The sequence below is a fragment of the Rhinoderma darwinii genome, chromosome 11 (assembly GCF_050947455.1).
Source record: "Rhinoderma darwinii isolate aRhiDar2 chromosome 11, aRhiDar2.hap1, whole genome shotgun sequence".
In the NCBI taxonomy this organism is placed as follows: domain Eukaryota; kingdom Metazoa; phylum Chordata; class Amphibia; order Anura; family Rhinodermatidae; genus Rhinoderma; species Rhinoderma darwinii.
In genome coordinates, this window is record NC_134697.1 from 47012481 (window position 1) to 47024444 (window position 11964).

Below are 11964 nucleotides of genomic sequence, written 5' to 3' on the forward strand. Positions count from 1 at the left end.
TCGTCAAAAGTAGTGCAGGACACTTCTTGGGATGTTTTTGGAGCCGTTTTCTCATAGACTCCAATGAAAACAGCTCCAAAAACGGCCGTAAAAAAAGCTGCGAAAACGCCGCGAAAAACGCGAGTTGCTCAAAAAACTTCTGAAAATCAGGGGCTATTTTCCCTTAAAATTTTTCCATTAAAATGTGTCTGTAGAAGAATTTAGAAAAACGCATCACATAAGGAATAGTAAACATTTAAAATTCTGTTCACTATCTCATCATTTACAAAGTTATTAATTTTCTCATATCACATTTATTTTTTTTATTTTTTAAAAAACAAACCTGTGACATAGCTTAAGCCAGTATTGCAGTCATGCTACTAAATCGACGATGAGCAGTCTGGACTAATTAAAACCTTCGTAATCCACCTATTTCTGCATGGTTACACAAACGAGGAAATAGACGCAGCACTCCAGGAGTAGTTGCAAAGATAGTGGTTTATTCACCCACCTACCTACTATATTTCTGCATGGTGGTGTCTTGTACTGCAATGAAGGGCCACTCTTATCCATGCAGGTTTCTGGTTCACCTGAATGAGACTGAGCTGCTGTAACGGAGACGTTATTTCATGGAGCACCCTCATTAGGATGTAGAAAATATTATATTGTGGCTTTAATCAGAACATCAATGCGATTTTAATGGGTCCCGATGTACTAATTTGGCATCGGTCCTTTTAGATTTATCACTGGTGACTTTTACCCAAAGTTTGGAGCATTCAAGAGTTATCCCCATCTCAGATATTTATGGCATATCCATGCTCTATGACCTGCACCTTTATTAAGAATGGTGGTCACTATATCCCCATCCCGTCTGGTGAAGTGACCTCTAGTCATTATCAGTAGAGCTTCCCCAGGCAGAGTTTAGGTTACACCATACTACTCACCGAGAGCCGTGCCGATTATCTAATGCTAAGGCAGGGAGCAGCTTCAGCCCGCCCTTCTTCAAACAACTTGCTATTTTGGCCAAAGCACTAAGGCTGCAGCTGTGATCTCGACTGCACCTAATGGTGTGTAGCGGGGACAGTGCGCGGTGTAGGTGTCTCCCAGGCACCTCACCTCCCGCCATGTAATTGGCATGGACAGCCCAGATGGGATGCTTGGAGCCCATATTTGCTCTACCAGCGTAGGCTGCTGTAGTCATGCTCTGCCGGAAGGGCCTAACCCCAGCAATGAGCCCCATAAGAACATCTGGGAGCCCAGCTGTTCCTGCTGGACATCCTCACCATGGTCGTAGACCTCAGGATTGCACCACACAATGCTTATCTTTACCATGTCCTTCCTCTGTACCTGGCTGTTCTTTGGGATGATCTGGTGGCTTATTGCCTTTGCCCATGGAGAACACAAGGATGAAGGTTTTGGGTCCTGCGTGACTAATGGCTTTAGAGGGTGGGTGATCACTGAGGAATGTCTCTTAGCCATCCTTGTCCTCATTGTCCATAACATTGCGGTGCTCAACCTGGCTGGGAAACATTCTGATGTAAAAGACTTGAGGATCAACAGAACGAGAATGCTGCTGTTGCCTGGCACTGCAGCCACCTCCTTGACTTTCATGACTTTTTATCGGCTCCCACTACTGCACCAAACGGGTTGTTGAGGTGCAGTAAGGTGAAGGATGCCAGAGCATGACTCTGGGAATGAAGCCATGGGGAGAGTGGACATAGAGAGGAGGAGGGGTACTCTATAGGCAATGTATCCCACTGTATTCCTACAGTATACAGTGGGATATGTTTCATACTTCCGTCTAAGGTATACTTCTGGAGTTCTCCTTTAGACATAAGCAACAAGCGTGATGTGAATAGGGTCTAATACTGAGGTCACAGATTCTTAAAGCGTTCCTAACCTTTCAGGTGACTTTACGTATTTTAGAGCATAATGCAACAGTTTTACGCTCTGAACCGCGCTGGAAAATAAGCTGTGTGAACATGGCCTTATAGCTAGGAGATGAAGAGCGTGCAGGAACAGACCTGCTCCTCATAGTCATAGACTCTTATGTGGAATTTTACTTCTTTACCTTGAGTGTCTATGGTTACTACTTGTACAGTAGCATTACAGTTGCATGAACCTAGTGCAGCACGCCAAAACCAAGACTGGAATGAGCTATTATTAATTGGCTCAATAAGGAAAAATAGCTTCAAGTTGTTACATTTTTCTCAAATATTGTATATTCCAAGAGATGCCATTGTAGGGAAAGCAATATTATTAAATCCTGTTTACATAATGCGGCCAAAAAAAACACACTTTTCGTTAAAGCTGCAGCATGCCCTATACATTGACTTCAATAAGAAATAACGCAACGTTAAAAAGATACTAATGTAAAAACCATAGGAGCCGTTATAGGAACGTAGTAAATTGGAAGCAAACACTCCAGGTTTCTAGCATAATCCCATATCCTCTAACATTCCCATTAGCCTCATGCTCGGCAGCACGATCAGTACTAACAGGCTCAGTCCTCCACTGGAAAATGGCTTTAGTACAGCAGCTCCCATGAATATAACATCGACTGAAGAACCATCATTAGATAAAATACTGTGCAGCCATAAAATATGTTTCTGATCCAAATTCATAGTTTAATTGAATATAAAAATAAAATATCTATGCCCCATTGGATAACAGTCCAGATTATACTGGATTTACAGGTCACGGAGACATGATTTCAAGAATGTTCATAGGGTTACCATGGTAAAACGCCAAACTACCATGAAATTCTAACAGCAATTGGATGTGTTACTATGGCAACTCTATATTATTTCTGGACGGGAGTTTTTGGCACCATTGGTGAGTTTTTCAGCTGACAAACATTCATCTGCAAAGGAAAATGAGCAGTAAAATGAGTCTACGTTCAAGCCTATCCTATATGTAACAACTCTGATGATCTCATATGAATGCATGTCGCTGCCTCGTGTGGTTTTATGAATAAACTCTTCGATTTTTCCTACAAACATTTTCAACACCTTTTAGTTTATTTACTCCTGAAATGTTATGGCTCTTTTTTTTTTTTTTTTTTTTTTTTTTTTAAAGGATAAATATTCTATTTTTCATACAAAAGGTGAAGGAAGGTCTTGGGTACTAACCTGCAACTTGTCTACTTGTGGACACACGGACAAGTCGCCTTTAACAATGTATTTCATTCTTATTGACTGAAGGGGCCCACACAGGTCACTGCACTTCTTCAATGACCGTTTTCTTCTAGGAAGCAAAACTACTGGAGCAATGCATAAGATGAATATAACAATATAACAGGGTATCATGGCGTGTAATGAAGCTGCAGATAACACGTGCGGCTGTAAAACACGGAATAATCAATGGGGCACATTTACTAAGCGGTCTAAGATTTATACAACATAAACTTAGACCAGGCCGATTCACAAAATGATAACTCGTATGGCATTCGTTTTGTTTGGCGTTCTTCAAACCATGCACCCTTCCCCGCTAACCACCCTCCTTTTCTAGACACTTTTTAAAAGTATCTCGTGAGATGCATACATCTGTTTTTAGTCTAAAGTTGAATGTCCTAAATTGCGCATTTTACATTCATATCCCAAAATGGTAGAAAAGAGCCATATAGTAACATGTGGAATAGCACAAATCCATAAAGCACATAGGAGTGCATTTTTTTTATAAGGTTTACGCCGCTTTAGTGTCGCAAATTTTGGTGAACTTTTTTTCACCTTTACACTGCCTTTTGCACTTTTTGAAGGCGTGCACTTAGCAAAAAAAGGCGTGGCTGACCGCACCACGTCAAATTGACTATAATTGACGCCAGAAACTACACATCTGCACGCATAGATTTGCCTTTCTGGCACGCGAAAGGTCAGAGATGCGCCTAATTTATTAAGTGGCGTGCACCTCTTAATAAATTAAAGGAAATAAACGGCGTTGGAATCAGGAGGAAGGCAGCAATTCAGGTACGGTGGCAAATTTACTTTTTTGGGGACGTGGCAGGTCCTCTATAAGTCCCATAAAAATCCTTTTAAAATAGTTTTCCCACTATTAATTCATATGGAATGCCACTGATCTCAAGATTGAGAGGTCCTATTCTTGGTAGATAGGTACCTGTGCATACACAGACACTCTCTATGGAAATTAATGTGACCCCAATCAGTCAGGGGCATAGCTAGGCGGGGCAGACGGCATGTGCCCTGTGCGCAACTAGGAGGGAAGGTGGGAGGGTGCCGACACGCTGGCCGGGTATCCGCTCCTAGGGGGTGCCCCTGACGTCCCTGTCCATATATGGATAGTGATGTCGGGCTCCTCCTGGAGCGGAATCCCCAGCCAGATTGTTGCTGACACTCTGGCCGGGGATTCCGCTCCTAGAGGGAGCCCCTGACGTCCCTCTCTATATGTGGACAGTGACCTAAAGAGCTCCTCCAGAAGAGGAATCCCCGGCCAGAGAGTCGGGAACGCCCTGGCTGGGGATTCGACACCTAGAGGAAGCCCCAATGGTGGTGTGGCACTATCCTCTGGGGGGGGGGGGGTGTCAATATCTACAGGGGGCTGTGTGGCACTATGTACAAGGGGGTGTATGTGGCAGTATCTACAAGTGGGGTTGTGTGGCACTATCTACAGGGGGCTATGTGGCATTATCTACAAGAGGAGGCTGTTCATTATGTCACCATATAGTCTCGTTAGCCTCCGGTATACAATGTGATTTAGTCAGGTACCCTGACCTCGTTAATTTATTTTCCTTTAATTTATTGTTATGTTAACTATATAACTATATTGCTTGTAAAATAAAAGTTGTATGCTCGAGTTACCGTACAATAAAAAAAGTGTGAAAAAAAAATGATCCCTCATTGATTGGTAGAGAAAGCAAACATGGCGAGGGGAAAGAAGATGTTGGTGGGGGGAAAACTGAATCTTTGCCCGGGGTTCAGGGGAATCTAGCTATGTCTCTGCACTCAGTCACCACTTCACCAAAAATCGGGTGAATCAAGGACAGCCTTATTGTAAAAATTTGTAAGGGTCCCAGTGGCCAGACCACCACCAGTCACACTTTTGTGGTCTAATTGACATACAATAAAGGTTTGTAGTGGGGAAACCCCCTTCAAAATGATTTGTCTCTCTCTCTCCCCCAGTCTTTCTACATATACAAATACATTCATTACATTTTATTTATATATTTACCTTTGCTTATGTAAGGCCAACTTATTACACAGGTCTGAGCTATTGATGACATCACGTCACTATATAGATGTCACTAGGTTGGAGGGGATGCAGAATCGCTGGCACTCTTTGTCATATTTTATGGCAATGCCCTAAACTTGAATCATACTGGTCTCAGGTCTTTGAACTCTTGTCCAACATCTCCAAGGCCGGATTCACACGAGCGTGTGCGTTTTACGCATGCAAAAAATGCTGCGTTTTGCGTGCGCAAAAGGCACTTCACAGCTCCGTGTATCATCACCATATGTTGCGCGGCTGCGTGCTTTTCGCGCAGCCGCCATCATTATGACACTCTGGATGTTTGTAAACAGAAAAGCACGTGGTGCTTTTCTGTTTTCATTCATACTTTTCACTGCTGTTGCGCGAATCACGCGCGTCCCACGGAAGTTCTTACGTGTGGTGCGCGTGATTTTCATGCACGCATTGACTTCAATGGGTGCGTGATGCGCGAAAAATGCACAAATATAGGACATGTCGTGAGTTTTACGCAGCAGACAACCGCTGCGTAAAAATCACGGACTGTCTGCATGGCCCCATAGACTAATATAGGTCCGTGCGGGGCTCGTGAAAATCACGCGCGTTGCACGGACGTATATAACGTTCGTCTGAATAAGCCCTATCTGTCAAGTCCCCCAGACACCACAACTGGCCTTACTCTTTCTTGAAATGGGTCAAATTCCTGTCAAATTGCGTTGTTTGTTGTGCAAAATCCTTGTAATGGCTAAACTGGTAATGACACGACATTGGAGAGAGATGGATGCCCCATCATTAAGAGAATTGATAGCACTGATTAACACAACACGCATGTACGAAAAAATTATATCCTTGGGCGGCAACTCATTTCATAAATTCACACTTTTATGGGACCCTTGGCCCCAGAGAGTTTATTACACTACATAACATACTTGACATAATCGGTGCTTACGGTCCTGATACCACTTTTGCCTCACCGCACGGTAACTTGTCAACATTGATACTTTCTCGGATGTCTGCTCAGATGTTTTATTTTGTTCCTGTCTTTTTCTTTGTTGTGTTACTATACCATCTCTTTAATCACAACTATTTTTACGTTTTTCTTCTCGCTGAGATGTTATAGCTGTCTTACCGAGATTGCACTTTCTATATGCAATATTGTTTATTTGTTTTCTTGCAAAAAGTTTTCAATAAAAATCATTGAAACGTAAGTAGCAGACTTTCCGCTGCGGCAAAAACGCACCATTTCCCGAGGTTTTTCCTGCAGAAAATGGTGTGTATTTTGCTGCGTTTTTCTCAATGCTGGGAGATGGTGACATCACTTCTGAAAAACGCAGCAATTCTGGCCACATTCCGCACCAGGAATTGACATGCTGTGGTCCAAAAACGACGCACCGCAGGTCAATTTCGGCTCTGAATTTTTACGCAACGTGTGGACGAGATTTGTTACATCCCATCCACTACGCTGCTACTGTATTCTGCAGCGTTTTTTCTGTCCACAATTCTGGACGGAAAAAACGCATCAATTCTGCAACGTGTGGACGAGCCCTTATTGTTTTAGTTGCTATTTTGTTTTTGTTATATTGTACAACACTTCACTGCTGGTGGACATCTGCCCCTTCATACAGTAATATCTTTATACTGTACTTTTGGAATATATATAACCGTTCCTGACACCATTGATGTCATTTCTTCATCTTTATGTAATGTTACATGAAAAGTGGACTTTATTTGGGATATCTATGTACTGCTACAGTCAGATGAGATTGTTCAGCCTTCAGTGTGCAGTTTTCTTATCGTGCTTTAGTTGTAAATGTCATGGCCACACACATTTAAAAACTGGAATTTGGGGTTTTGTTTATTTGATGTAGTCTAAGATAATATTACTACTACTATTTACTAGTAGTAAGGCCTGATTCACATGACCGTGCTTTTGTGTTCCAAATTTATCTGCATTTTTGTGGATAAATTGCGGACCCATTCATTTCTATTCCGCAAAACCACTACGTTTGTGTGCATCAGGCATAAAGGCAGAATATGGTATAGGAAGGCTGTACACATTGGAAATAGAATTCTCCCCTCAAAGTTAAAATGATAGCCAAATTTGATTTACTAGGTATACCATGTCCTGGATGTGGGAAAAACCCTTCTAGAACTATCTTCATTGTTAAATATACAGACAAAATCCAATATTTTCCAAACCGATCGCATCCATAGTGGCTTTTGCGGCAGTTTATTTATCATGGTCGTTCCCACCACATTTGGCATGTAAGAACATACTTCTAGAGTAGTTGTGAGAGGCAGCGTGCGCTCAATGAATAAATAGAAGACATGAACTTGCTGTGATCCCAGTACAGCTAGGCAGTTTTCTTTCATTGTTATGTAAGGAGAGGATGTCTTTGTAACACAGGTAAAACCTAGCGAGGTCAAAAACCGTTCAGCTGAGTCACTCTGACAGCCAGAAAATGTCACAGATAAAAAAAAAAGTGTATAGCATTGTATGTCTGCTCCATTATGAAACAAGTATGCAATAAAGTGCTAGACACAATTTATTTTCTTATCTAAATTCTCAGCTAAAGGTTTTTTTTAGACAGGATGATTAGTGGGCAGACAAGCGTTCATCTAACTAATGCCCATTGCCGATAATTGCCCTGTGTAAACGGGAACGATCAGCAGATGAACGAGCAAACACTCAATCCTCTGCTGATCCTACAGTTTTTAAAAAGTGAAATATTATTATTGTCGGCAGCGCATCTCCCTGTGTAAAGAGGGAGACGCGCTGCCGACATGATAATAATGTATGGGGATGAGCGATCGGAGTAAAGACCACTCGTCCCCATCCATAGCTCCGTGTGACAGGAGGAAACGAGCGCCGATCAACGATGTCTCGTTGATTGGCACTCGATGCACCGGCCACTTATCGGCCGGTGTCAAAGAGCCTTAAGGCTACATTCACACGAGCGTATCAAATTCACGTGTGTGAAAACACGCGTGAATCTGCTCCATGTGTGTGTTCAGTGTGCTTTGCAAGCGACACGTGTTTTTCACGCACTCGTAAAGCACTTTTTTTTCCAATAGAATTGATGCGCAAATCACGCACCGCACATGGATGTGCAACAGTGTGCGGTGCGTGGTTTTCATGCACCCATTTACTTAAATGGGCGCATAGGTGCGTGAAAACGCAGCAATATAGGACATGCAATGAGTTTCACGCAGCGGACTCTTGCTGCGTGAAAAATCACACATGTGTAAACGGCCCCATTGAAATGGATCCACGTGCTGTGCGTGATTTCCATGTGCAGCACACAGAGGTTATTCACGCTCGTGTGCATGGGCCCTAAGGGGTGTCTGTGCAGGAGTAGCTGGTTGTTTTATATTTAAAAATATTGGAGAATATGAAAATGTTCCGGAAAGGGTTTGGCTCGCTAATTCAATATTTGCACTAGGTAAACACAAATGTATTAAAACGCCCCTGGCTCCAGCGAGTGCCGCGGCCTCTTCATTGTTCACACAAGCACACCGGCCCGTCCTTATGTACGACTTATGTTTAGGGTATGTGTGTGAGATATATAATGGACAAATACTACTGCATTTCATAAAATGTTCATTCACTATTGGTAAATTTACTGGAATATATGAGAACGTTACATAGGGCTGTCACATGGGTCTATCTGCTGATCTTGCCAGGGAAACCACTTTGTAGGTGATTGTTCCCCTGGGGCTCTGCTGTAGAGAACCCTAAATATTACATGTCATCCAATAAAATCAGTAGGGCTTAAAGGGTTGTCCCGTAAAGACAACCCCTCTTCCTATGCTCATCTAGGGAATATGGACATCATAGAACGGTATTCCTGGGTTGAGACTTCCCCTCTATGAGCCAGAACGGAGAGCTGCTCTGGCGTACACCAGCCTTCCATGTATTAGGCAGTGTTCACATCAGCGTTGTTTTCCGTTGAGGGGTTCCGTTTGAGCTTTACGTCAGGGGAACCCCTCAACAGAAAGGCAAACGGAAACTGCGCTATTGATTCCGTAAAAACAAAGGAAACCCTGTCACAACGGTGACAAATAGAAACTATTAGCAAAGTTTCTGTCACCATTGAGATCAATGGTGATGCAAACGGCAGCTCCTGTTTCTGTTTGCCTTTCCGATGAGGGGTTCCCCCACGGAAAGCTCAGACGGAACCCCTCAACGGAAAGCAACGCTGATGTAAACAGGCACTTACATGGATAGACATTCATCTAAATACCGTTAAGTAATATTACCATATGAAAGGGGTCGTCTGTGATGAAATACCCCCTTTAGTTTTTTCTTCCTATTGACAAATAGGGTACTAGGAAACCCACCTAAAGCCCCTTTTACACTGGCCGATAAGCGGACGGTGCAGCAAGACATCGTTGATCAGCGCTCGTTTGCTCCTGTCACACGGAGCTATGGGTGGGGATGAGCGGTCGTTACTGATCGCTCGTCCCCATACATTATTATCATGTCGGCAGCGCATCTCCCTGTTTACACATGTAGATGTGCTGCCGACAACGATAATATTTTACTTTTTTAAAACGATACGACCAGCAGATGATTGAGCGTTTGCTCGTTCATCTGCTGGTCGTTCCCCTGTTTACACAGGGCAATTATCGGCAACGAGTGTTATATGAATGCTCGTCTACCCGATAATCGCACAGTGTAAAACCCCCTTAAGTGCACGACTGACTTATGTGCCAATTTTGACCCACCCAGTAAACTATACCCCAATAATTCTGCCAACGGCACAAGTTGGGAGCGGGGCAGCTGCATAGTGTGGAATTTAACCCTTTTCCCTGCGGGAAATGTAGGTGCTGTATCTGTTCAGGTGGTCTGAGGATTAGGCAGTCTTTCTGCCCCCAGGATCTATAGAGCAATGTAAGAAAAAGAGAAAGTGGGCAGACACTGAGTGATGTTACCAGCTATACCCACCAACTCCATTCACATACACTCTGCGGATATCTAATCACACGCGTCAGAACAATGTAGGGAATGTAGGGAACAGACTACCAATTCCCCCACATTGCCTCTACACAAGATTGTCACTACAGAGTACAATCGAGCTGGACAAACCTCTGGACAAAAATGTTAAATGTTTATACATAGAAATATATAAGTACATTGGCATTATTACATTTTGGCCCATAGGTGGCAATGTAGAGTCTTATTTTTCTCCCTGTGTAGTATTTCATAACTTTTTTGGTCTTCAAACTAGTGACCCCTAAAGTAGTTGCATTTACCTCAATTAACCTCTAACTATTAAATAAATCACAAAAAGATATGTGAATGGGAAGTGAATTTCAGTGCTAAACTATAGCCACGTATTTTGCTAACCCTAAATAAAATGAAGAGTACTTTTTGGGGACTTGTGCATTATTGGCAATTCCTTCCCCAATAGACTTCAATTTTACCTGGGATCTGAGGTGTAGTGATAGGCATGTGGGATGGTCTACAATGGGATATACACATAGTCACAGAAATGGCGCATGGAAGTATATGAATTTGTGTCTTCAATGGCTTTTATTGAATTATGGAACAGATTTTGACATAGCAAATTCAAATGTATCGGGGTTTGGAAATAAATAAATTTGCCCTTTATATTATATAGTATATATTGGCATACATCTGCCAAAAATCATTCACTTTGACATTGACACAACAGTACGCAAAATTGCACGGCTCCCCAGACAGTGTCATAAAAGTGTATGGTAAAAGCAGGCAGGGGTGAGCTCCCTGCTGCCTGTGACTTCTGACTTAAGGCCGTTTTACACCGGACGATTTTGGCCGGTGCAGCCAGCGAGCGCCGATCAACGAGACATCTTTGATCGGCGCTCGTTTCCTCTTGACACACAGAGCTATGGATGGGGATGAGCGGTCGTTACTCCGATCGCTCGTCCCCATCCATTATTATCATGTCGGCAGCGCGTCTTCCTATTTACACACAGAGATATGCTGCCGACAACGATAATATTTCACTTTTTTAAAACGATACGACCAGCAGATGATTGAGCGTTTGCTCGTTCATCTGCTGGTCGTTCCCCTGTTTACGCCCAGCAATTATCGGCAACGAGTGTTATATAAACGCTTGTCTGCGTGATAATGGCCCAGTGTAAAAGCCCCTGCAGAGGCATGAATGTAGCCTGGTGCACCCCTCCCTCTTTCAATATTCCTTCAGTGCCTTGAGCTATGGGACATAGGATATTCCGCTAAAGGGAAGCAGTTTTGTTCAAAGCTAAGGCTATGTTCACACGGAGTATTTTGGGGGAGGAATATCTGCCTCAAAATTCCGTTTGGAACTTTGAGGCAGATATTCCTCTCCCTGCACGCCGATTTTCGCGGCGATTATCGTGCCGTTTTTCGCCCGCGGCCATTGAGCGCCGCGGGCATAAAACAGCGAGAAATACGCTTTCTCCTGCCTCCCATTGAAGTCAATGGGAGGTCAGAGGCGGAAGCGCCCGAAGATAGGGCATGTCGCTTCTTTTTCCCGCGAGGCAGTTTTACTGCTCGCGGCAAAAAGACGCCGACGCCTCCCATTGAAATCAATGGGAGGCGTTCTCGGGCCGTTTTTGCCGAGTTTTGCGACGCGGTTTCCGCGTCCAAAAACTCGGAAAAATACCCCGTGTGAACATAGCCTAAACAATCCATTTTTCAGCAAGTATGATCGGTGGTGCGATCGATGTTCTTCCACACATGTTTATGTTCTTTCATATATATAACAAGGGATGAACTCCACTATTTCAGACACACCTATGAAGTGGCAGAAGATCTGA